Source organism: Hyperolius riggenbachi, chromosome 5 (assembly GCF_040937935.1).
Source record: "Hyperolius riggenbachi isolate aHypRig1 chromosome 5, aHypRig1.pri, whole genome shotgun sequence".
Classification (NCBI taxonomy): Eukaryota; Metazoa; Chordata; class Amphibia; order Anura; family Hyperoliidae; genus Hyperolius; species Hyperolius riggenbachi.
The window spans coordinates 345009841-345035499 of record NC_090650.1 but is presented as its reverse complement, the minus strand read 5'-3'; the positions used below and the strand labels follow the sequence as shown (position 1 = coordinate 345035499).

The 25659-nt window shown below is 43.1% G+C and overlaps 1 protein-coding gene and 1 long non-coding RNA gene across 3 annotated transcripts in view; one reads left to right on the top strand and one right to left on the bottom strand.

Moving 5' to 3' along the window:
* LOC137517747 (uncharacterized) overlaps nt 1–25659 on the bottom strand; it is a 102607-nt gene that overhangs the window by 55894 nt on the left and 21054 nt on the right. For both annotated transcript variants that reach the window (XR_011020645.1, XR_011020646.1), the window contains exon 2: nt 21943–22047. This is a non-coding gene — a long non-coding RNA (uncharacterized lncRNA). The remainder of the gene's footprint in view (nt 1–21942; nt 22048–25659) is intronic.
* Nucleotides 1–25659, top strand: part of PENK (proenkephalin) — a 32152-nt gene that overhangs the window by 5000 nt on the left and 1493 nt on the right. The gene's annotated exons all lie outside the window — the stretch shown is intronic.

Here is a 25659-nt window from a genome sequence, read left to right as displayed (position 1 = left end):
AAGATGCTGTTGTTCTTGGAACCTGATTCTCAAAGTTTTTAATAATTGTGCGTGGCATTCTGGCAGAGTGGACTTATTACCTTTGTGTGATTGTGCAGCAGGTAACGCTTGGCAAACATGTTAAAGGTGATCGAGTCTTTTCAAAATGATTTTAAAGGATTGAAGTATAGTGTAGCTATGCTAGTCTGTAAATCAACTTAAAATGAATCACTAATGCTACATACTTGCATTACTTAAAGGAACAATCCAGCAAAAAAAATAAGCAGTTAAAATCTGACAGAACTGACAGGGTTTTGGACCAGTCCATTTCCTCATGGGGGATTCTCAGCATTTTCTTTATTTTCAAAAGCATTCCCTGAATGTCAGTTGCTCAGTCCAATTGCCAAAATGGTGTGCAAGGGAGTAGGGATGCTGGCTGGTATCTTACTATTTTGGCAGGTAGACGTGGTACCTGCTGTTCAGGAGATGCTTTTGAAAGCAAAGAAAACCCCTGAGTATCCTCCGTGAGGAGATTGACTACTCACAAACCTGTCGGTTCTAACAAATTTTAACTGCTTACTTTTTTCGCTATAGTGGGCCTTTCATTTGCACCATTTTTAAGATACAGACTTGTCAGCCGTAGTATACACAACATAAGCTTTTACTGTGTTCTCATGATAATAGTAAATAGGCTGCAGTCTTTGCTTGAATAATGTGTCTTGAAGCTATTCTCTTTATTTCTACCGTGTTAAACGGACTCTCTCATCTCATTAGCATGACTCTGCTAAGGGGCAATCTTGATTGTATCATTTTACCATTTCTATATAATATAACGGACTACATAAAGTATCCATTCAAAGTATATTCACACAGTTTACCCTTCTGGGCAGACGTTCTGCCGACAGTAGCATGTGTGTACGCGCTGTCGGTGGACTGATAACGCTATTTCTGAGCAATCTGAGCGGATCGTTCAGAAACAGCCTTATCAGTCTGCACACACGTGCTACTGTCGCCTGAACGTCCGCCCAGCGGGAGGGTCTGACGGACCCGTCGTTGGCGGATGTAGTGCCTCCTTGTCAATCATTGCCAGTCCTGTTCTTGTGAATAATACACACAGTTCTTCCTCCGGCGGATCAAAGCACAATATGTCTTACTCATTGAGATTTCGTTCTATTAGTAAACCCCTCTCATCATTCAAAGTGGCATCAAACAGAATTCTTAAAGCACAGGTTTCTGCTTGTCTGTCTCGTGAATGTCAGAATCCCCTATAGGTGACATGTCCTTGTACATACCTTTGCTAGCAGTGACATCTTCAGCTTGATTACTGAGTGGTGACTTAGGCAGCTATAAAAGACACTCTTCAGAAATAACTCTTGCTTTCCTGGTGGTCCTGTTAAGTTTAAAGTGGACCTGAACCCTTGCACAGTACAGAAGGAAAACAGAGAGAAATGCGCCCTGTATGAATTTAGTCTTAGTTTACTTTAGTTTAGTTTAGCCTGTCTAATCCCCCCTCATCTGTGTCTAATCACAAGTTGCAATTTGTTCTCTCTCCTGTGTCAGCTGACTGCCACGGCAGATAAGTTAATTTGAAAGATGTTAACAATATGCCTACTTCCATGAAAGCAGGAAGTAGACACACTGCAGATGTATTGCGGGATTTGTATCAGTTGTAACAAACAAAGGTTTTTGTTTAAAGGTTATTCTGCTGTTGTGTATCTTTTAGAGCAGAGAGGAAGTTCTGAGTTCAGAGCCACTAAAAGGAAAGGGAATGAATGTAGCCAGAGTTGCCCTCCCACATGGCGATCAAAACATTCGATTTTCGAACCAATCAGTCCTTATTATTGAATTTGTATAAGTACAACATTTTCATCAACACATCTTTCATTCCATACTGTAGACAGTTTGATTATTTGTGAAAAGAGAAATGATCCGAACAGTAATATTGGTGTATTTATTCCCATAGCCATGTTTGTGCGTAGCTCTGGGGGACGGCAGGGCTATCATGTCTGTCTGCCACTATTCAGAAGGATGGCTATTCCCTGTAGAATAGCTGTGTCTATGTGGTCCGTTATATAGTTAAGCTTAGACAAGAATTTTATTCTGGACTTTAGGTTTCTGAATGACAAGGATTGTTACTATAATGTAATAAGCATGCATACAGTCAAGCAATATTGTAAATGAAGAATACTTGTAGCTTATTGAAACGTGCAGAAACATAATCAATATTAGCACAAAATCCAATACACAAAAATACAAATTTACAGATAATATGATGTCCTCAGTGCTTTGGTAGGCATTATGCTAGGTACAAACGATGAGACTTTCTGGCAGATTTACTGGCATATTGATTATTTCCAACATGTCCGATCTGATTTCCGAACGACTTCCGATCGATTTTCCATTCACTTCTATGGAATATCGATTGGAAAACGATCAGAAATCGATCGGAAAGCAGATTGGACATGTTGGAAATAATCAATCTGACAGTAAATCTGCCAGAAAATCATATCATTGTACCTAGTAGGGTAGTCCTCCAGCACAACTAAAAAGTAGTCACTAGCAAGTGCTTTATCCGTAGTCTAGTTGGTAGACCGGACATGTAAGTGGCTTTGAACAGAGACTTGCTATTTACTAGTAGTGGACGCCTTATCACAGCACTTAGGGTGAAGCTTCTTAGATATTGATAATGATAAACAGGATCATGGCTGGAAGATATTTATGGACTGTCATTTTCTAAATCCTTACTGCTTCCATCATGTGTAAATACGTCTGCATGACGATGTTCATTTCCCCTGCTGCTGTCAGACGCTGAACATAGCACAATGGCCTCAATTCATAGAGGGCTGTGCAATAAAAAAAAATCAGGTTGTTAAAATACCGCATTCGGTAGACTTTTCTTTCCTAATTCATAAAGATTTTCACAGGTGCAGTAGAATTTTGGTAATTTACCGAAAAACACGGTTTGAATTCACAAAAACATTGGGTAAACGGTAGAAAAGCTGCAGAGACAAGTCTCTGTTCTGTTAATGTGATGTGCTCCCATGTAAGTTGTGTGACAGCTTTACAATAGTAAGAGGCCTCCTCGGCATCCCTTAAATCTACATGATCCCTCCTAGTCCCTCTGAATCTGTCTATTAGCCTTTCTCAACATTTTATGTAATAGCCCGTGTTTAGATGAACTCTCAATAAACATGAAACATGCCATGCTTAGATGATTTCAGCACTTGCTCCTCAACATCTTCAAACAAGAATCCAAAGGGTTAAACGTCTAAAGGGCTGAAGGGGAAATCTCTTTTGTGCCGGCTCTCTTCTCCACTGCCTGGGGGGGGTAGAGAAACTCCTCCCTCCTGAGAAAATGACGGAGCCAATAGACAGAGAGTAGCAGGAGGGGGGCTCTTCCTATTGGTTCTCTGCTGCAGTCAATCGAGTATTATTTTGATTTTATGCCTGACAGTTACAATTTAAACACTCCCTGCGCCACTCTGCATTATGCTGGGGGCGGCAGCCCGAGGTTAGTCGTCTGCAGCATCTTTGCCCCTAGTTATTGTACACAAGGTAACTAAGTGGGGTTGCTACAAAGTTGAGCAAGCATCCGTTCATATATATTCCATGTTAAAATTAGCTTCGCAAAGTCCTTTTTTTGTCGGTGATGGCATTGGAGATAAAAATTCATCATGATGATCGGCTTTTGCAGCGTCTTCCTACAAGATGTAATGCGACTCTTTACTTCCTTGCCAACCAATCAACCAGACTATTTGTTATAACCAAGGCTGTAAGAGATCCTTACTACCCCTTATTAACCCTCTGGGCGATACAATTATATCGCCCAGGAGGTGGCGCAGCACTATTTTTAAAAAAATTTTATTTTTTAAATCATGTAGCGAGCCCAGGGCTCGCTACATGATAGCCGCAGCGCAGCGGCATCCCCCCACCCACTCCGATCGCCTTCGGCGATCAGAGTAAGCAGGAAATCCCGTTCAGAACGGGATTTCCTGCTGGGCTTCCCTGGTCGCCATGGCGACGGGGCGGGATGACGTCACCGATGTCATGGACGTCGTGACGTCAGAGGGAGTTCCGATCCACCCCTCAGCGCTGCCTGGCACTGATTGGCCAGGCTGCGCAAGGGGTCGGGGAGGGGGGGGGCTGGGTGGCACGGCGGGTAGCGGCGGATCGGCGGCGGCGATCGGAAGTTACACGCAGCTAGCAAAGTGCTAGCTGCGTGTAACAAAAAAAAATTATGCAAATCGGCCCACCAGGGCCTGAGAACTCCTCCTGCGCGACATACCCCGAGCTCAGCTCGGGATTATCGCTCAGGAGGTTAAGATGATGAAGGCACACTTCTCATATCTCCAGCTGAGAGGTAACTAACTGCACATGCATAGTTGAAAACCTGGGTCTTCCCCTAGCTCATCATCTGCCTTACTTCAGGAGATGATGCTAGGGAAACTCCGGTTTTGAATGGGCATGTGCAATCTGTTACCTCTCAGCAAAAGAGGTGGAACATGTGTATCCCACTAAGTGGTTTCTTCAGTAAGCTGCAGTTCCATGCGAGGCATTTCACTGGACAGTAGGAACACAGAAAACTAACAGCTGGATCATACCATGCTGCAGAAGGGGTACTAAAGTTTCTCCTATCATGATGGATTCATCCTTTGTATTTGATGGCGCAAACTTCAAAATGATATGTTTCCACATGAAATGAGACAAAACATGTTTACATTTGGAATGGTGCTTGCTTGTCCTTAAATGATAACATCAGGTAAGACAATTCATTATGACTGACACAGACGATTAGGCTCATTGTTTCTCCATTGTTCTTAAGTAATCTCATCATTTCCAGTGACTGCTTAGTGCACTTATCTATCATTAAAGGAAGGGCCTTGGAATGATCTCTGCAGTATTATGACATACAGTCATCATTAGCTGATATTATCTTGCACAACATAATTGCATGCACCACTGTCATGCGGGGATCATTCTTCAATGTCTTTGCTCGCTCACCCACTCGATGAGTCAGTACAACAAAACCCCATAACCATATATCAAGCCTCTGAGATAACATCATGGTTTTCATGATGAACTATTGACTGCCAGGGCTAATTTGGGATCCACTAAACCCTTTTATAGCATGTCTGCTAAAGCATTCATTCCATTTTAAGCGGGATAGTCAGCCACAAAATCAAATTCCATTTACCCACTCCTCTGTGTTTATTATGTAGCCTGGAACCTTACCCTGCCCTGCAAGCACTCCAAAGTATTTAGAAACATTTCTGCTGTAATAAATCTAATCACAGTCAGCCTGGTTCTATTTTTGCCATCGCTGACAACGAAGAGAGGGAAACGTGTCATTTCCCCTCCCAAATTCCTGCTCCACAATGATTGGCTAAGCGCAGTTCAGTGTGAAGCTGAAATACAATCTATGCATGTGCTCTCGTGTTTACAAAGCAAGCTAGCTAAGACAGAGCAGATTCTAGGAGAGAAATAAAAATAAAGGGAGGAAATGACATCAGGATTGGCTTCAGTCAGAGGGAATCAATATGGCAAATGACAGGAACAGAGTTCTCTTTATTTACTGTATACAATTCACTGAAATCAAAATGTGGACAGTACAATACATCTATTATGTAACTAGAACAAGTAGTTATCTACTTATATATGTGTTTTTTTCCTGGCCTAGTATGGCTGACCCTGCTCCTTTAACAAACAAAGTTGTTAGAACACAAAAGAGTTTGTCAGCACCCCAAGTAATAATGACTGCGTGTGCTGGGGTAGAGCATGTATACATAGTACTAAAGAGAAAAGATACCCCTATATACAGCACCACTGCAGACCATATGTATCAATCAAAAAAATATATTTTTATTACAAGCTTTGCAAACACATATCAATGATACACAAACATTTAAAAACATCTAAAAACAGCATAATATTGTATTTCCAGCCATATTCAACATAATGGGCCTGCTAGATATAATAATCTATTATGTTCAGTCTCAGTGGATGTATAACCTGTAACCACTGGGGGCTCAGAGAATGAGCCCCCTCGTGGATGAACCCGGGTTCAGTAAGAATTATAAAGTGCAAAAAATTGGAACCATAAAAGTGCATATAGTGCTACACAAAAACAATCATTCAACATATGCAATAACTGTGCAACCTATCAGACTAAGGGCTGGTGCACACCGGGCGGCTTTTTGGGCGTTTTCAGATCCGCTTGCGGCTGCGGATCTGCTTGGTCAATGTATCTCAATGGGGTGGTGCACACCAGAGCGGGAGGCGTTTTGCGGAAACGAAAAATGCCTGGGTGAGGCATTTTTTGGATTTCGGATGCGTTTCTGCCTCAATGTTAAGTATAGGAAAAACGCAAACCGCTCTGAAAAACGGCACTTCAGAACGGTTTTGCAGGCGTTTTTGTTACAGAAGCTGTTCAGTAACAGCTTTACTGTAACAATATATGAAATCTACTATACTGAAAACCGCAGCAGCAATCCGCAAAACGCTAGCAAAACGCCATAGAAAAATTAAAAAAAGCGTTTCAAAATCTGCTAGCGTTTTGCGGATCTGCTTGCGGTTTTTGGTGTGCACCAGCCCTAAAAGTGCAGTTTAAATACAGTCAGAGTCACTAATGACCAAGTGGAAGCAGCCTATTAGGATCTGCAAAGAAGTGAATAAGTAAAAGATACTTAGCCGGGTATGAAAAGAAAGGCAGGCAGACTGGCATGGAAAGACGGAAGTATCCCCTCAGGACATAGCCCACATGCTCCGCGGTCGTCACTCCGCTTTGAAAGGTGAGGTAGATACAGTCTGCCTGCCTTTCTTTTCATACCCGGCTAAGTATCTTTTACTTATTCACTTCTTTGCAGATCCTAATAGGCTGCTTCCACTTGGTCATTAGTGACTCTGACTGTATTTAAACTGCACTTTTAGTCTGATAGGTTGCACAGTTATTGCATATGTTGAATGATTGTTTTTGTGTAGCACTATATGCACTTTTATGGTTTCAATTTTTTGCACTTTATAATTCTTACTGAACCCGGGTTCATCCACGAGGGGGCTCATTCTCTGAGCCCCCAGTGGTTACAGGTTATACATCCACTGAGACTGAACATAATAGATTATTATATCTAGCAGGCCCATTATGTTGAATATGGCTGGAAATACAATATTATGCTGTTTTTAGATGTTTTTAAATGTTTGTGTATCATTGATATGTGTTTGCAAAGCTTGTAATAAAAATATATTTTTTTGATTGATACATATGGTCTGCAGTGGTGCTGTATATAGGGGTATCTTTTCTCTTTAGTACTAAACAAAGTTGTTAGACAACAGGATTTAGTTTATAAATTATCAACATTCTGGAGAGAAGCCTGCAAGTTTACTTGTTCTCTCTTACCTAGTGGCCTCTGAATCAAAGCGTGCCTACAGTGTCATTGTATAGCACATGCTCTTTTCAAAGCATCTGCAGCTCCACAGTGTGTGTATCTCCCTTACCCATACCCCCCCCCCCCCCCTGCCACCCTTCTACACCCCCCCCCCCCCTCCCGCCCCACAACCTTCAGCAGCAACTTGTGTGTTTCCTCTTAAGTCCCCAACACAGTATCACTCCCAGGGCTGATTCACTAAAGTGTGCTAGCACAGTTAGCATGCCTAAAAAATTTGCACGTGCAAACTAGGGTGCTAAGTAGTTTGCACGGGCAAAGCTGTTACTGATCGTGCACTATTTGGTGGGCGCGAAACTTCGCACCGTCCGCGTGCAAAGTACGCTTATCAGGTTATTTTGCCTGCGGACAGTGCGACTTTCGCACGCACCGCGCTAAACTTTGCGTGCATATTGGGGCGTGCAAAGGCATTTTGCATGTGCTAAGGGGCTTTTCACTGTTGTGCTAACACTTAGCATGCTTTAGTGAATCAAGCCCACTGTGTGATCCCACTAGCAGGTCGTAGCGTATGACTCCCACTTACTATCACCATTAGCACCCAGTTTTTACCAGTATATTCACTTTCCTAAAACTCAATCCTTAAAAAACGGACTCTTACAAAACTATTCTTTCTCCATGTTATTGGCGACTTGCTCTTGGTATTGCACGCTTGTTGTTAGTATGTACCTATTGTTTGCTATATCTGAATGTCATTGAAATGTGCCTGTTGGCAGTATCTGCATATCTCTGTAATCTTCACCAATCAATGCTTGCTTGGTAGGCTGCTATCAATTCTCATTATTTTTCTTGTTTACATTTTTCCTTAAAGGGAAGGTTCAAGCAAAAAAAAAAAAACTGAGATTTACTTACCTGGGGCTTCTACCAGCTCCATGTAGCCATCCTGTGCCCTCGTAGTCACTCACTGCTGCTCCAGTTCCCCGCTGGCAGCTTTCTGACCTCGGAGGTCAGGGCCACATTGCATACATTTTTACGCATTCCAGCTAGTGCAGGAACAAAAATTTACGCGTTTCACCACTAACGCGTAAAAATGTATGTGTTAATGTTCCTGCACTAGCGGGAATGTGTAAAAATGTACGCAATTTGGCCCTGACCTCCGAGGTCAGAAAGCTGCCAGCGGGGGACTGGAGCAGCAGTGAGTGACTACGAGGGCACAGGATGGCTGCATGGGGCTGGTAGAAGCCCCAGGTAAGTGAATCTCATTTTTTTTTTTGCTTGGACCTTCCCTTTAAATGTACACCTTTTCCCTTTGGCGGATGTGTGACATTGTGACAAGAGAATCAGTGAAATTCGGAAGTGGCCACTAAGATATCTAAGATATGAGGTATAGCATATGGATGTAGTGATACATTAAAACAGCAGCTGCAGTATGCAACCCTGGGTCGTGTAGTTTAAATTGATGACCATTATTTGATCCTGGCCAGAATTTGTCAGGGACCATAACCCAATTATAGTCACAGCGCATCTGGCTACATAGTTTTCCAGGAAGGCCACACCCTCTTTTGCTCACAGTAAAGGGATGGGAGGGTGCCTATATAGTCACTTCAGCATAGGGTCCATTTATTGCCACCTTTGCCTTTGAATGGCTTGCCTGCTTTTAGTTTAAAGAATAAAACATTGCAATGCATACCTTCAATTCTAACAGCAAAAAGCTTTGCAGAATTTCAAGACGATTTGTTGCAGGTGTTTCTGAGTCTGACTGGTTTAGCCACATGTTTGTTTCAGGTGTGTGATTAAGACACTACTGCAGCCAAGGACATGAACAGGACTGCCAGTTAACAGACCTGAACTCTTGCACAGGACAGAAGGAAAACATAGAGAAATGCACCCTGTATGTATTTAGAGAGTTTAGCCTGACACATTTCCTCTCATTTGTGTCTAATAACGAGTTGTAATTTGAGCTCTCCCAGTGTCACCTGACTACTATGGCAGATAAGCTAATTTGAAAGCACAGGATGTTAACAATATGTCTGCTTCCATGAAAGCAGGAAGAAGAAACAGTACAGATTTATTGCAGGATTTGTATCAGCTGTAACTTAGAAATGTTTTTCTTTAACCACCCTGGCGTTCTGATTAAATCGCCAGGATGGCTGCGGGAGGGTTTTTTTTAAATAAAAAAAAAACTATTTCATGCAGCCAACTGAAAGTTGGCTGCATGAAAGCCCACGAGAGGGCGCTCCGGAGGCGTTCTTCCGATCTCCTCCGGCGCCCAGAATAAACAAGGAAGGCCGCAATGAGCGGCCTTCCTTGTTTTGCTTATATCGTCGCCATAGCGACGAGCGGAGTGACGTCATCGACGTCAGCCGACGTCCTGACGTCAGCCGCCTCCGATCCAGCCCTTAGCGCTGGCCGGAACTTTTTGTTCCGGCTACGCTGGGCTCAGGCGGCTGGGGGGACCCTCTTTCGCCGCTGCTCGCGGCGGATCGCCGCAGAGCGGCGGCGATCAGGCAGCACACGCGGCTGGCAAAGTGCCGGCTGCGTGTGCTGCTTTTTATTTGATGAAAATCGACCCAGCAGGGCCTGAGCGGCAGCCTCCGGCGGTGTTGGACGAGCTGAGCTCGTCCAGACCGCTCAGGTGGTTAAAGAGACTCTGTAACAAAATGTTCAGCCTTAGTTCTTCTATCCTATAAGTTCCTTTACCTGATCTAATGTGCTCTGGCTTACTGCAGCCTTTCCTAATTGCACAGTAGCTGTGTTATCTCTGTTATATGATCTAATCTTCTCTCTTCTGTCAGCTCTGTCGGCAGAGGCTGGAATGTGTGGAATGTGCTGCACTGTTTGTCATTGGCAGAAGCTATACACACCCCCTCCAGGCCCCCTGCAGGCTCTGTATGACTCACACACTCTGCTTATGTGAGCCTATCACAAGCTGGTTAGTTTGTTTGTAAACACTGCCTAAAACTGGCAATTATAAGCCAGGTTTGCAGCAGAGAGTGGCAGAAACAGCACAGAGGGGCCCAGGAGAACATAATGAATAGAATGTTCATAATTGTTTTGGTCATAAATTAAGAGAGTGTTCAAGTGTCCCCCAATGTTGCTGACAAGGTCGTTATTTAGCATCAGGCTGGATTAGCTGGATTTGAGTGTTGTAGCTGCTAGAAGTTCCATGAAAGTTTTTAATGTGGGCACCACTTCCTCCTCCTCCTACCATAAAACACAGCAAGCAGCTCAACTGCAAGCCAAGAACATTGTCTGCACAGTGCCTGGTAAAAAGAAAACAACTTATCTAAAAGACAGACAATTAGAGATCAGCAAGAACAATTTGTGAAAAACAAAACTGTCCTGGCGTGTACAGGGACTGGGGTCACAACTGAGAGGGTTAACTCACTTGTTTCGCCACCATCAAGAACTTCGGGCTGTGAAGGCAGAGGGATCAGGAACAGGTGTGTAACAACTCCTCCCCCCCCCCCCGACATCTGGGGGCCGGGGCCTTTGGGGCCCCACCCCTCCTACCTCTGCCCACATGCATGCAGAGTAGCACAGGGAGCGGTGCTCTATGCCAGGGCTTTTCAACCCTGTCCTCAAGTACCACCAACAGTGCATGTTTTGTTGAAATCCACAGAGGCAGTTACATAGTTACATAGTTATTATGGTTGAAAAAAGACATACGTCCATCGAGTTCAACCAGTACAAAGTACAACTCCAGCCTGCTCCCTCACATATCCCTGTTGATCCAGAGGAAGGCGAAAAACCCTTACAAGGCATGGTCCAATTAGCCCCAAAAGGGAAAAATTCCTTCCCGACTCCAGATGGCAATCAGATAAAATCCCTGGATCAACATCATTAGGCATTACCTAGTAATTGTAGCCGTGGATGTCTTTCAACGCAAGGAAAGCATCTAAGCCCCTTTTAAATGCAGGTATAGAGTTTGCCATAACGACTTCCTGTGGCAATGCATTCAACATCTTAATCACTCTTACTGTAAAGAACCCTTTCCTAAATAAATGGCTAAAACGTTTTTCCTTCATGCGCAGATCATGTCCTCTAGTCCTTTGAGAAGGCCTAGGGACAAAAAGCTCATCCACCAAGCAATTATATTGCCCTCTGATGTATTTATACATGTTAATTAGATCTCCTTTAAGGCGTCTTTTCTCTAGAATAAATAAAGCCAGTTTATCTAACCTTTCTTGGTAAGCGAGACCTTCCATCCCACGTATCAATTTTGTTGCTCATCTCTGCACCTGCTCTAAAACTGCAATATCTTTTTTGTAATGTGGTGCCCAGAACTGAATTCCATATTCCAGATGTGGCCTTACTAGAGAGTTAAAGAGACTCTGTAACATTAAAAAACGCCCCTGGGGGGTACTCATCTCGGGTGGGGGAAGCCTCGGGATCCTAATGAGGCTTCCCACGCCGTCCTCTGTCCCACGGGGGTCTCGCTGCAGCCCTCCGAACAGCCGGCGACAGACCCGACTGTGACTTCAATATTTACCTTTGCAGGCTCCAGCAGGGGCGCTGTGGCTGCTGTCGGCTCCGAAGTAGACGGAAATACCCGATCTCAGTCGGGTCCGCTCTACTGCGCATGCGCCGGAGACTTGCGCCTGCGCAGTAGAGCGGACCCGACGGCGATCGGGTATTTCCGCCTACTTCGGAGCCGACAGCCACCAGAGCGCCTGCGCAGGAGCTGGGAGGGTAAATAATGACGTCACCGCTGTATGGAGGGCTGCAGCGATACCCCCGAGGGACGGAGGACGGCGTGGGAAGCCTCATTAGGATCCTGAGGCTTCCCCCACCCGAGGTGAGTACCCCCCAGGGGACGTTTTCACGTTACAGTTCCTCTTTAAACAGGGGCAATATTATGCTGGCATCTCAAGTTTTTATTTCCCTTTTAATGCATCCCAAAATTTTGTTAGCTGCAGCTGCAGCAGCTTGGCATTGAGTACGATTATTTAACTTGTTGTCGATGAGTACTCCTAAGTCCTTCTCCAAGTTTGATGTCCCCAACTGTATCCCATTTATTTTGTATGGTGCTAGACCATTGGTACGACCAAAATGCATGACTTTACATTTTTCAACATTGAATTTTATCTGCCATTTATGTGCCCATATAGCCATCCTATCTAGATCCTGTTGCAATATGACACTATCTTCCTGAGAGTTGATGATTCTGCACAATTTTGTATCATCTGCAAAAATAGCAACATTGCTCACTACTGCATCTACTAGTTCATTAATAAATAAATTGAAGAGCACTGGACCCAGTACAGACCCCTGTGGGACCCCACTGCTATCAGTCTCCCATTTTGAGTACGATCCATTGACCACAACTCTTTGTTTTCTGTCCATTAGCCAGTTCCCTATCCATGCACACAGACTCTTCCCCAGTCCTTGCATCCTCAACTTTTGCACCAGACTTTTGTGGGGAACAGTGTCGAAGGCCTTTGCAAAGTCCAAGTATATCACATCTACAGCATTCCCAATATCCATCTGGAGTCAGGAAGGAATTTTTCCCTTTTGGGGCTAATTGGACCATGCCTTGTGGGGGTTTTTTCGCCTTCCTCTGGCAGGGCCGGGCCGAAGCATAGGCTGGAAAGACTCCAGCCTTAAGGCGCAGTGTAGGAGGGGGCGCAGAATTCATTCAGCTTTCATTCCTAATTGTGTTTGAAGCAGAAAGAAATAAGAAAAGGGGATACATGGCAGTGACTGCAAGCCAGATAACTAGATATTAAGGTGTTTGGGAGGTTGTGGGCCCTGTGGCCCTCTTAGTCTAATAGCAATCAGTGTTTGATGGCTCGGGTGGCAGGGATGGAGGGGCGCATTTTGGTGTCTCAGCCTTGGGTGCTGGAGGACCTTGTCCCGGCTCTGTCCTCTGGATCAACAGGGGTATGTGGGGGACGGGCTGGAGTTGTACTTAGTACTGGTTGAACTCGATGGACGTATGTCTTTTTTCAACCAAAATAACTATGTAACTATGTAACATATTAGCATTCACTACCTCATAAAAGCTGAGCATGTTAGTCAAACAGGACCTGTCTTTAGTAAAACCATGTTGATGCTGAGAAATAAGATTATTTTCTATTATGAAGTCATGTATAGTATCCCTTAGTAACCCCTCAAATAGTTTGCATACAACTGATGTTAAGCTTACAGGTCTATAATTTCCTGGATCTGATTTTTTGCCCTTCTTAAATAATGGGAAAACACTAATTACCCCACCTGTGAATGTTTGTGGTTTTCTGAAAAACATGTACTGTTGGTGGTACTTGAGGACAGGGTTGAAAACCCCTGCTCCATGCTGCCATTCACCGGCTCACGATGACATCACTGATGCGAGTCATGTGATCAGGAGCTATCAAATGGCAACAGAGATTGTGCAGCTGTGATGCATGGAGGAGGCCTGCAGCACTGGAAGCAGCTAAATATTGCTATGCTTCCTGTGTGACTCTGAAATGGTGCCAGGGCAAAGTGTGTGTGGGGGGGAATCAGGTACAACGCGTAGGAGGCCCCATGACAATTTTACAGGGGGCCCCCTGGGTTGTTACTAGGCCCCTCATCAGAAAGATGCAGAGCAGTGTGCAGTACATCAGCAAGAGGCAGCAACACAGGCAGTCCTGGACAGATCCAGTGACTAAGGCCCCGTTCACACTGCACGCGTTGCCGTCCGGATTTCTGCAATGCGTGCAGGAGGCCGACACGCACCACATCAGACGGTACATAGACTTCACTTTCTGATGTTCACACTGCATGCGTTCCAGACCAGTGAGCTCCGGGAACGCATGCTGCACGCATTTTTTACCAAAAGGCGTGGCTGGCCCATTCACTTTCAGTGAATGGGATCAGCCATGCAACGCATAGAAACGCAGATGGCGTGCGTTCGTACGCGTTGTGTTCCAAACGCATGGCCATCTGCGTCTCATGATGTGAACGTGGCCTAAAGAATGTACAACATTTACGGCTCATTCACTACTTTTAATGTGTGGAAGTAATTTAAAATAAGCTTGCTAGCCACTATACTGTTTGGATTAATATAACACGAAAGCCCATTCCAGCACATCAAAACAAATAAATGCATTTGTCCGTCAAATAAATAAATGCATTTGTTATTTATGAAAGATTCATTATCCCCCTCTTCCAATGCAGTCAGCCACTCAACTACACTAAAATATCTAAAAGCTACTAGTTGTTGTGTAAGGGCACTAACAAACAGAAATATACAAGATATTATTGCAGCATCTGGTCACCTACAGCCACAAATAATGAGGACTGTTTTTTATAATAATATTGGTGGAGTATTTGCTAGTGTGTGTCTGAGCAGAGATTTTAAAGGTATTTATTGTGAAACTCAACTGACTGAAAATGCAAACTTATTAAAACCAGTACACACTATGAGATTTTCTGGTCGATTTACTGACAGATCGATTATTTCCAACATGTCCGATTTGCTTTTCGATCGTTTTCCGAGCATTTCCGATCGATTTCCGTGCACATTAATAGGAAATCGATCGGAAAATGTTCGGAAAACAATCGAACATGTTGGAAATGATCCATCTGACAGTAAATCGACCAGAAAATCTCATAGTGTGTACCCAGCAGGTTTCTTCATCAACCAAGATAATAGTGTCTGACAGTGACAAACATACCAATAGAGGGTCCAATAGCTTGCAGTTCAGTCTGTTGCGTTGTCAATAAATGGTTATGATCGTAACTATCTTTGTTTTTTTCTGAAACTGTAACACAGTGCTATGCTCTGTTGCTCTTAATGTATGCCTTTAGGTGTCAGATTATTTGCAGACATGCAGACTTTTGAAGTGCTCATTACCAAATAGCACCATCGCTGCATATAAAATGGTCTAGCCCAAGCAATAAGGCGTAACAGTATAGTTGTTTGGTGAATACTATTGTCATGAACTGGGAATTGAAAGACAGAATTTCACTAACTTCATAATGTAATATTTAATTCAAGTCTGTCGGTGTCTGCTATTGTAAATACAAAACTCACTCTCACAATAAATGATGAAAAAGGCATTGCACAATTACAGTGACTGCACTACAAATTTATTTAGGCTACTTTCCCACCAAGACGTTGCGTTTTAGGGGACGTTATGGTCGCATAACATGCTCCTAACGCAACGCATGGTGGTGTTGAAGTTGGACGTCAGATTGAGCTGCGTTATGCAGCTCTCAAAGCAGCCTCTCCAGGTTAGTGATAGGAAGTTCGGATCTTTTTAAGGATTCGGATCATTTGAATCGGATCATTGAAAAGATCCGGATCTTTAAACCGAATCATTTGAATCATTTTACTAGGGAAGCAGACTGGGTGAAATGACTAGCAGGACAAGACTTTCCCTGCGCTGTACATTCTGTATGTTCCTGTTTCTTCCAGACAGACATCCACTGTGAACCGAATCTTTCATTGTGATGATCTGGATGATTCGACTCACAAAAAAGATCCGGATCAAATGAACGATTCGTTCATGATCCGGACAACACTACAGTCCTACCACAAGTCTCTGCAGTGCAGTGAATATTAATTAGCCATGTGGCTGGCCGCAGAGGAGGAGGGGAGACCTCCTCCTCCAACATTACTGAGCATGTGCAAACAGTCTAACGCTGCTTAGCCCAGTATAACGTACAGCATGCAGCACTTTGTTTAAACGTGCTGCGTTACTATGTAACGCAACGTGTGCACTGTGAACAGCAACATTGATTTTACAGTGCTGTGAGTTAGGCTGCGTTACTGGCTGCTGTAACGTGGATCTTTAACGTCCCACTGTGAAACCAGCCTTAAAGAAACAGATGTCTGGAGGGCTGTGGCTGGATAGTTAAGCCTCAGAAGAGCAGGCTTTGAATCTCGGCTCTTCCTATTCAGTAAGCCAGCACCTATTCAGTAAGGAGACATTAGGCAAGACTCCTTAACACTGCTACTGCCTACTGTGTGCGCTCTAGTGGCAGCAGCTCTGGTGCTTTGAGGAGAAAGGCGCCATATACTGTAAATGTTCTGTGTCTTGAAGTAGGTCAGTCTCCTTTATAGTGATATGATTTCACCTTACATACTATATTTTATTTATTTTATAGTACAACTTTACTTTTGCTAAGAAAAAAACAATCCTATTGTCTTGAGATTTATATATTGTAAAGGTTTCAACAAACATGATTTCAGGTCCTTACCTTATTGTTCTGACTATGTACTAGCAGGGGTGTTTCTAGCCTTTTTTTCACTCCAGACATGAAGTCCTGTGTTACACCCCTACCCCCTTCCCCCCCAGAAAAAAACAAACCGTGCACTAGAGAATATAAACCGTGTGCGTTTAGGGTGGATGCATAATACAGGAAGTCCCTGCCGATCCTGACGCTTTTCATTGCACACTCCCTTCCTGCACTACCCCAGCTTAACTGTGAAGGAAAAAAAAATTCACTTACCTGGGGCTTCCCCAAGCCCCCCTGCAACAGTCCTGTGCCCTCGCGTCTCCTCGAGTGTCCTCCGGTCCCCCGCCATGGCTTAGTTTCGTTTTCCGCCCCCGGCAACGTGGCTGATAGTAGTCCCCCGGCAACGCGTTCTCTTCTTCGTCTTCCCCGCCGTCAAGCGTGTCATGTGCAGGCGCAAGCGTACTGCGCACAGGACCGCTGCAGGGGGCTTGGGAAAGCCCCAGGTGAGTGAAACTTTTTTTTTCCTTCACAGTTAAGGTTCACCTAGCGGTATGGACAGATATGTCCGTCCATAAAAACATGCTGTGAACAGTATAAACGTGCATACACATCAATACTCTCCTGCACTGTTTACTAGTCCCTTGCTTGACACATTTTGGCAAGTTACCGGAAAAAAAAAGTTTTAAAAATACATTTTATCACTTTTTGCACATAAATCCTGAGAAAATTGAACGCCAGGGAGGTTAATGTGTAAATGAAGAATATAGTGCAGCAGAAGCTCTGCTCTCACCTCTGTGCTGGTGTCCAGTGCTGTGCTTCCACCTGTCTGCTCACCACTTGCCCTAGCACCCACCATCTCCCACCGCAAGTAGCAGGATTGCACGTGACATGAGGAGAGTGCGGTGCCAGCACTAGAAGGAGCAGAAAACAGACAGGATGGATGCACACACACAGCACTGGACTCCAGAGGGGAGGTTAGAGCACAGCTTCAGCTGCGTTATACTCTGCTTTTCCACACTGGATTGGGGGAGCGCAGGAGGGAGACCGGAACAGATAGTGGGATAAGGGGACAGGGGGAGGAACAAAGGGAGACAGAAGGAGCCACACTGGGTCAGAGGGAGGCACAGAGAAACGCACACAGAGTCGGATCATCCACTGAGGTAGGTGTCTAGGACCTGGAGAGAGTCTAGGGGTCTAGGTTTATGCTAACCCCCAACAGATCTTGCCAAAATAGCTAGGTGGCCATCAAGCATGGGCCCAAAGTCGTTGCTTGCCTAAGACAGCATTTCACTCTAATCCATCTCTGGGCACACAGGGGTGCAGAGGCGGCACAAGGAGACAGAAGAAAGCACAAAGGGAGACAGAAGAAGGCACAAAAGGAGAGGCACAGTGGGACAGAGGGAAACACAGGGGGACTGAAGGTGGCACAAGGAGACAGAAGAAAGTACAAACTCACGTGGAGGTGTGGCTTTGTGTAGGAGGCATGGTGTAGTTTGGGTCATGGCTTAGTTTGGGGCGTGGGTTAATCAGGGGCTTGGGACCCCCTGGACCAATGGCATTCCAGGCAGTGGCCTGTAATGCCTATACCTAAAAACACCCCTGTGTACTAACAGAAACTATTGTAGTGTTTTTTCCATCAGGAAATGGTACATACTGTAGTGTGTGTTGCTTTGCGTTACTTTGTTTTACCACAGGGAGACGCAATGGAAATGCAATGAGGCCATTCACACTTGGAAGTATCCAATCCACCGCAATCCCAATGCATAGGCTGCAGCGCGATACCGCAACGACCGCGCTTAACGCACAGTGCTTGGGGTAATGGAAGTCTATGGGCGACACAGATAGTGCAAACGACAGTGTGTGGTGCTGCACAGGGCGCATGTGCGGATTGACGGAAATCCTAGTGACGCACTCCCTGCCCAGCAGCAAGAACATCACAGTGGGTAGTTGCGCTATGCAAATGAACCTGTCGGTGTCCTCTGCTGCAGGGTCATATGATTGTAATTTTTGCATTGTGGTGGGATGCGGCAGGAATATCTCATTGCTCCACAACACAAACAACAAGCGTAAAACCGGCCTGAGGGCTACTAAGAATGTCGGGATGTTCTATACACCAAAAGGAGCAATCTGCACTCCAAACAGATCATTGTAGTATTGTCATAGCCGCAAATAAGTGAAATCTGAACTTTACAGCCATTTTTAGAAACTCGTAACTGGAGGAAAATTGAACTGGAAAGATAATTTAAAATAACATTAAAGTACAAAATGACTTGTACCGAGAAAAATGTTATTTTTGTTTTCCAACAGAAGTGGTGAATAACCCGAAGTTTTCATAAACCAGCTCCGATGTAAACAAAAACTGGCTGAAAATGAGTTCCCAAGCGAGATTTGCAGTGAACAGCAGGAACTATGTTTACTTCAAACATCCAATCAGGTGCAAGGGAATAAAAAAAAAAAATCTCAGCAGAGTATTTATAGTAAATAAAGATTGATCTCACTGCTTATTACGGCACACTCACTTTAATAAGTCAGAAAATGAAGAAGGGAAATGCCGAACAACATTTTTTTTTCTTTTTTCATAAAACTAAATGCAGAATTGGAAGTACCATTTATATTAAATCATAAGTAGAAAAGATTATTGAAATAGAAGAGGAAGTAAAGCAGAATTCAGTAAAGTTGTGCATCAGGCATTTAATCAGCTTCCTATGTTTTTAGAAACCTCTCAATGTGATGTCTGAAGGGAATACTGTTTTTCTTCATCGCCCTTCACCGCAAATCTCCTTTGGCAGTTTACAATGGATTTGTATGCTTGTTTTGGTAAACCGATTTTACCAATATTATACTATTGTCCTTCTGTCCTTCTGGGTAGTGAGCACTTTTCTCTCTCAATCAGCTATCCCTAATTAATGCACCTCTGCTTTTTAATACGCAATCCTAAAGGTGCCCATATATCTAGAGAGGATGGGCAGATCAACCAAGAGACAGATCTCTCTCTGATAAACTCTGATCAAAGAGAGATGAGTGCCCATACACGATAGATCAGGAATTGGCTTAGCGACGCCGCCTCCACTGCTTGCCTGGCTGCCCCCCAACTGTAAATGTACCCCCAAGGCCTGTGCAGTGTAAAATCTCATCTGTCACACCTGTGTCTGATGCCACATGGGGGTGATGGTGGATGAGGATAGAAGTCGCAGCATTGGGACAGGTGAGATTTTACACTGCATGGGCACCGGGTAGGACAGTGACCAGGAGTCTGTGGCATTTGTTGATCATCGCGGTATCAAACGCCATTACCATCGTGCGCCCCGATCGAGCAGTTTTGACCGAGACCTTTCTAGCATGTCTGATCGACGCATTCACCCAATTTCAGCCTACAATTGATCAAATCATTGATCAGGTGGACATGTTGCAATGTTCATCGAATCAACAAAATGACCGAATTGGGTGGTCAATCGGGCCACAAAATCGGTAAATGTATAGCCACCTTAATTTCCCCCTAATGTAAACTCTCTCTATCCTGATGTTTACTCCTGATGCCTAACTCCCCAAAAGTGAATTCCTTACTTAAGCATGAATCTGACATTCCCCCAATATACAGTCCTTCATTATGTCTAACCCTAACCTACCCCTAAAAAAAGGACAGTTCCTTTCTTATGTCCTACCTCCTAACCCTAATTGTTAAACATACATACCCACCCCCCAACCTATTCCGTAATGCTCCTAAAATATTCCTAACCTTAACCAATAGCCACCCCCTGTTGTCTTTGTTTCCAGGTGATTGGTTTAGCTATAAACTGGCCATATGCCTGCACATAATTAATGCAAGCACTTGGGCTTGGTTCCACAACAAATGAGAGTTGGCAATTAACTCAAACACCTGGTACCCAAAGCAGCATATAGCCAATGATATGCTTTAGGTGAATAGTGCCACCCAAATTAGCATGCATGCTATTCACCTGCTTCACCTTTGGCAAGTCAGAAGCCAGACCAGCTTCTGATCCAAGGATGATTGATCTATGCCCTGCAGTATCAGGCTGCTACTAATCAGTTATGGCACAGGCTGGTGGTGGAGTTCCTCTAAATTCTCCCAAAATAAAGTGAGAAGAATATGGGGAGGGATAAGGAAGAGAAAAGATCACAGTACATTCTGGGGATCAGGTTGTGGATCTTGTGCCATACATTGCACAAGCCAGACATAGACACTATTAGCATTACTATCAATCTTTAATCAGTGCATACACATTTTGATGAAGTAGCCATGTCTTTAGCCAGGAATTGAAAGAGCGAGCACAAGCACCTTCATGTCATAACAACAGGAAGAAACAGAAAGATTTCCGCAATACACAGCAATTCTTTTGCAGCCAGTGGTGTGCCGTATCGTTCTTTATTTAGAAATAGAAACATATCTGATCACTTTTGACCCCTTCTTGACACATCTTCAACAAAGTAGTGGGTGGCAGGCAAGGGGCTTGATTAAGACAAATAGCATGCCTTATCCAAGTTAACACGCCTTATCAGTGATAACACGCCTTATCAGAGATAACATGCCTTATCAAAGTTAACATGCCTTATCAGAGATAACATGCCTTATCAAAGTTAACACGCCTTATCAGAGATAACATGCCTTATCAAAGTTAACACGCCTCATCAGAGTAGCATAGTGAGCGCTACAAACCCACAGAGGCTCAGGGCATGACGAGTGGCTTGCCAATAAGCAGGCATAAATTCGTAGCACTCGCTATGCTACTCTGATAAGGCACGTTAATTTTGATAAAGCATGCTATCTCTGATAAGGCATGTTATCTTTGATAAGGCGTGTTAACTCGGATAAGGCATGCTATTTGTCTTAGTGAATCAAGCAAATGTATCCATAGTATTCATTATAATACCCAAATGTCTGCTTCATGCGGAAATCGGACGAGAATCGGCCTGTAGTAAATGGGCCGCTTCAACTAGAGACAAATTTTTCTCTAATCAGATTTGATTAGAGATAAATTTGTCTCTTTGTCAAATCTGCCCATAATCGTAAGGTCTATGGCTACCTTAAGGCTAACTATCATGTTTGCCTAGATCTGCCAAGTCAATTTCCTTGTAAGTACAAACTTATTTGTCCAAACAATTTTGATTCTGATTCTGATTGAAGGTATACATAGACATGATCATCTGGACAGGTGAAATGGTCAACAATCTTCCTAAGAAATGGTCATTCAACCGGCCTGATAAATGACTGTTTGTAGCCAAAATCCTAATCCAAAAGGGTGGACTATTTCCAGCAGGGAAACTAGCAAAACAGCCAGTCAACTGGTATGTTTTAAAAGCAGAACAAAGATGGTGGCCTCTATGCTCTGCTCTCTTTCAGTTTAAGAAGTCAAGCTCTAACTTCATCATTAGCGTTCTTCTAAAATTAAGCAACATTTTTGCATTTAAAAAGAGGAATTACCTTCAAGTTTAAAAAAGGGATGTTAGAGATCAGTTCAGCTTCAGGCTTATTCTTTTCTTCAAAAATGATTGCAGGAAAAAAATCATCTTCGAAGCATAATCAGTTCTAGAATGACATATGAAAGAGCTTTTACAGAATGCATAGAACAAATTAAAACTTTATGATTTAATACATTTTTCATCAAAAGAGTCTTTAACTTCGTGAAAGTAGATAATAACTAGTGAAGATAGCATGAAAGCTGAAACATGGGAGATGTTTTCCTGTCATAATCAGTAAACTATTCTCGCAGGATTTTTAACCATTTTGTGACTGCCGTTTTTTGGCCACCAGGACAAACATTGCTATTTTGGAGTAATTTGGTTTTCACTGGTAGTGCATGTTTAACTGCTTTGTCTAGTAAAGCAAAAGTTGCACTTCTGTTTTGGGGACAGCAAAGCTGGCAAAAAAAAACTCTTTGGCAAAGAAATTGCGATGTTTCCATGGAAATAACAGCACTTTTGAGATCCTGATATTTAAGTTCGGAACTCCTTAAATGATCGTTGCTTTTGTAGGATCTTTTTATCAGCCTGAAGAGGGACTTGTCTCATAATAGGAACAGTCCTTTATGGGTCCAACTCATAATAATGACTTTAAGGAAATTATTCTTTCATACAGTAACTATAGCTTTTACAAAGTGTTTACGTACTGCATTTTTTGGACTATAAGACTCACTTTTTCTCCCTCAAAAGTGGGGGGGGAAAAGTCACTGTGTCTTATAGTCCAAATGCTATGGTCAGGAGCGTCTTATAGTCAGAAAAATACGGTATTTATTTATATATGTATGAGTTTATCATAGTTGGCAAGCCAAAGCAAATGGAGATATGGGCCAATAATAATTAGTCACAGGGGCTAACTGTCCTCTGCTAACTGCAACAGCTAAAAATAGTAAAAGACCAATGTTTAGGCATGGTGTGCAGTATATGTTCCTTTTTCCGAGTACTTTTGCTCTTGGCAAAGGCATCAAAACAAACAAAACACTTGAGTTATTTAATGCTTTTTTATGATATGGGGTCTAGACATTTAATTTATGAGAAGGACAAAGGTAACGCAAAAGCTAAAAAACAGCTGCATATTTTTCATGGTGGAGGAAGCCATACAGTTTTTTTCTACAAATTGGACTAGCATCTATTCCCCAATGACCTAGATGCATGTGCCCATGCTACCTAGCTCTGCATATATAATAATAGTTATTACAGATAGCATCAATCTTCCTCAATGCTCCTGTGGACTAGACCTTGACATTTTTGGCAAAATCACCTGATGGAAACTCCACAAATTCTTATCATTTTTTTTTTATTTTTTTTTTTACAAATGACACAATAATGTTAGTAGTAAATAATGTGGTTTATGTATACTGACTAGTAAGCAGAACATCTTTCAATGTAGTGTAATTAACTGAATCATCTGCTATATTTACCAATGAAGAGTTTTCTCTGAGGTGATATTTTTACCCCTTGTCATAAAATGCCTTTTTAAACCACCAGCAAGCAAGACGATACACAAAATAAGTTTGGTAGTACCGTATATACTCGCATACAAGACGAATTTTTGACCCCCAAAAAGTGGCCCAAAAGTGGGGGTCTCAGCTTGTATGCGAGTCATATACAATTTAGGTGTGCAGACCGACTGCTGCGGGGGCCACCGAGTGCATACCTGTCAATTGCCGGAGAGCTGGAGGGAGCTGATCAAGCGTGGATGAGTGGGGACATGCCGCTCTTTCGCATGAGGCAGCGGGGATGAGCGGGGAGAGGACAATGTCAGGCGGTAGGGATGAGCGGGGAGACATGTAGAGCTGGAGCTGCTGCGGTGGGATGAGCGGCTGTCCAGCGGAGACACTGCGGGCTTCCGATATTCTGCAGTATACGTATACTGAAGTGATGTCTAAATTAATGTAATTTTATTGGCATTTACTTTGATTTTTGACACTCAAGAGCCTCTGCATTTCCTACCCTCGGTTTATATGAGGATCATTCATTTTTTTCTTGATTTTTGAGGGAAAAGTGGGTACCTCGGCTTATATGCGGGTCGGCTTATATGCGAGTATATACGGTACTTTTTCACCAACTTTTAGGTACGTTTTCCATTATAAAATACTTACAAGTTATTTATTTATATAGCGCTGACATATTACGTAGCGATGTACAGAGTATATTGTCCCTAACTGTCCCTCAGAAGGGCTCACATTCTAGTCCCTACCATAGTCATATGTCTATGTGTGTATCGTGTAGTGCATGTATCATAATCTATGGCCAATTTTAGGGGGAAGCCAATTAACTTATCTGTATGTTTTTGGGGTGTGGGAGGAAACTGGAGTTCCCAGAGGAAACCCACACAGACACAGGGGGAACATACAAAACTCCTTGGAGATTTTTCACCTCACTGGGATTCGAACCGGGGACCCAACACTGCAAGGCGAGAGCGCTAACCACTATGCCACCGTGCTGCCCAGCACAACATATTTTAAAGAGAATATGAAAATTAACTCCTGTTAATTGAGTTTTGACCTTTTTTATATTACGCAAAGCCTAAATGCACTAAAACGTTTAATTTAGTTTTTGATAGAGAGGAAATGGTTTTTACTGCCTATAAAGTGCATGAGGAAGAGTTTCCATCACTTACTATCCGAACAATAAGGATTACAATTTTTCAACAAAAACAGCAATAAGGAAAAAAAATTGGGTAAAAAGCTAGAAGGAAATAGAAAGTCTGTTTTTGCTGGTGTTATTCAGGTATTAACTTTGTGACCACTTGGGCTAAAATTCAGTCCCTTGGTGTGACAGGGATACCAAGTGGGTGGACATTTCCTCAACAGTTGCTATACTGCTATAAGACACTGCAGAGGTTCAAATCCTTAACTACCCTATCCAGAACTCAAAAATATAGCTAAGGGTGAGTTTTAAGTGAGTGTGTTATGCAGGAAAAATAGAATCTGTGATTGCTGGCCTATATTTGAAAATGTTAGTTGCTTGACTATAATCCTTGTTCTATTCTTTTGGAATCCCTATTCTTAAACAAATACACAGAGTGGTAGTAGTCACAGAAAAATTGATCTGACTTGTTCTATATAAGAAAGGTTTATTGTCAGAGGATCAATATTACAAAAAGAAAACTAGACTTTTTAAAGTAGCCCAAGAATGTCCGCTTCCAAACATCTCAGTATAGATTTAGTAATGTAATCCTTGTAATCTACCGCACACCATGATTTATGTAACGTCAAAACCACTTTAGTGGCATAGAACACCCGCATAGAGAGAAAGCAGATGTAGCTGTGAGTCCCATATTGACAGTCTGACTGAGACCTAAACAATCCTAAACAGAAAAAATCCTTAAAAGTGAAAACTGTATAATATAAGAATATAAGATAAGATAAGATAATCTTTTTAAGATTCCAGTGCAGGTTTGTTGGACCACATAGGCTCTCAACATTTCTCCAGCCTTAAGCCTTGTACACATGCCTGACTTAAAGAGAAACTCCAACCAAGAATTGAACTTTATCCCAATCAGTAGCTGATACCCCCTTTTACATGAGAAATAGAATGATTTTCACAAACAGACCATCAGGGGGCGCTGTGTGACTAATTTTGTGCTGAAACCCCTCCAACAAGAGGCTCTGAATACCGCGGTACTCTGGGCAAACTGCCACAATGTAACAATGTTCACAGACAGGAAATGGCTGTT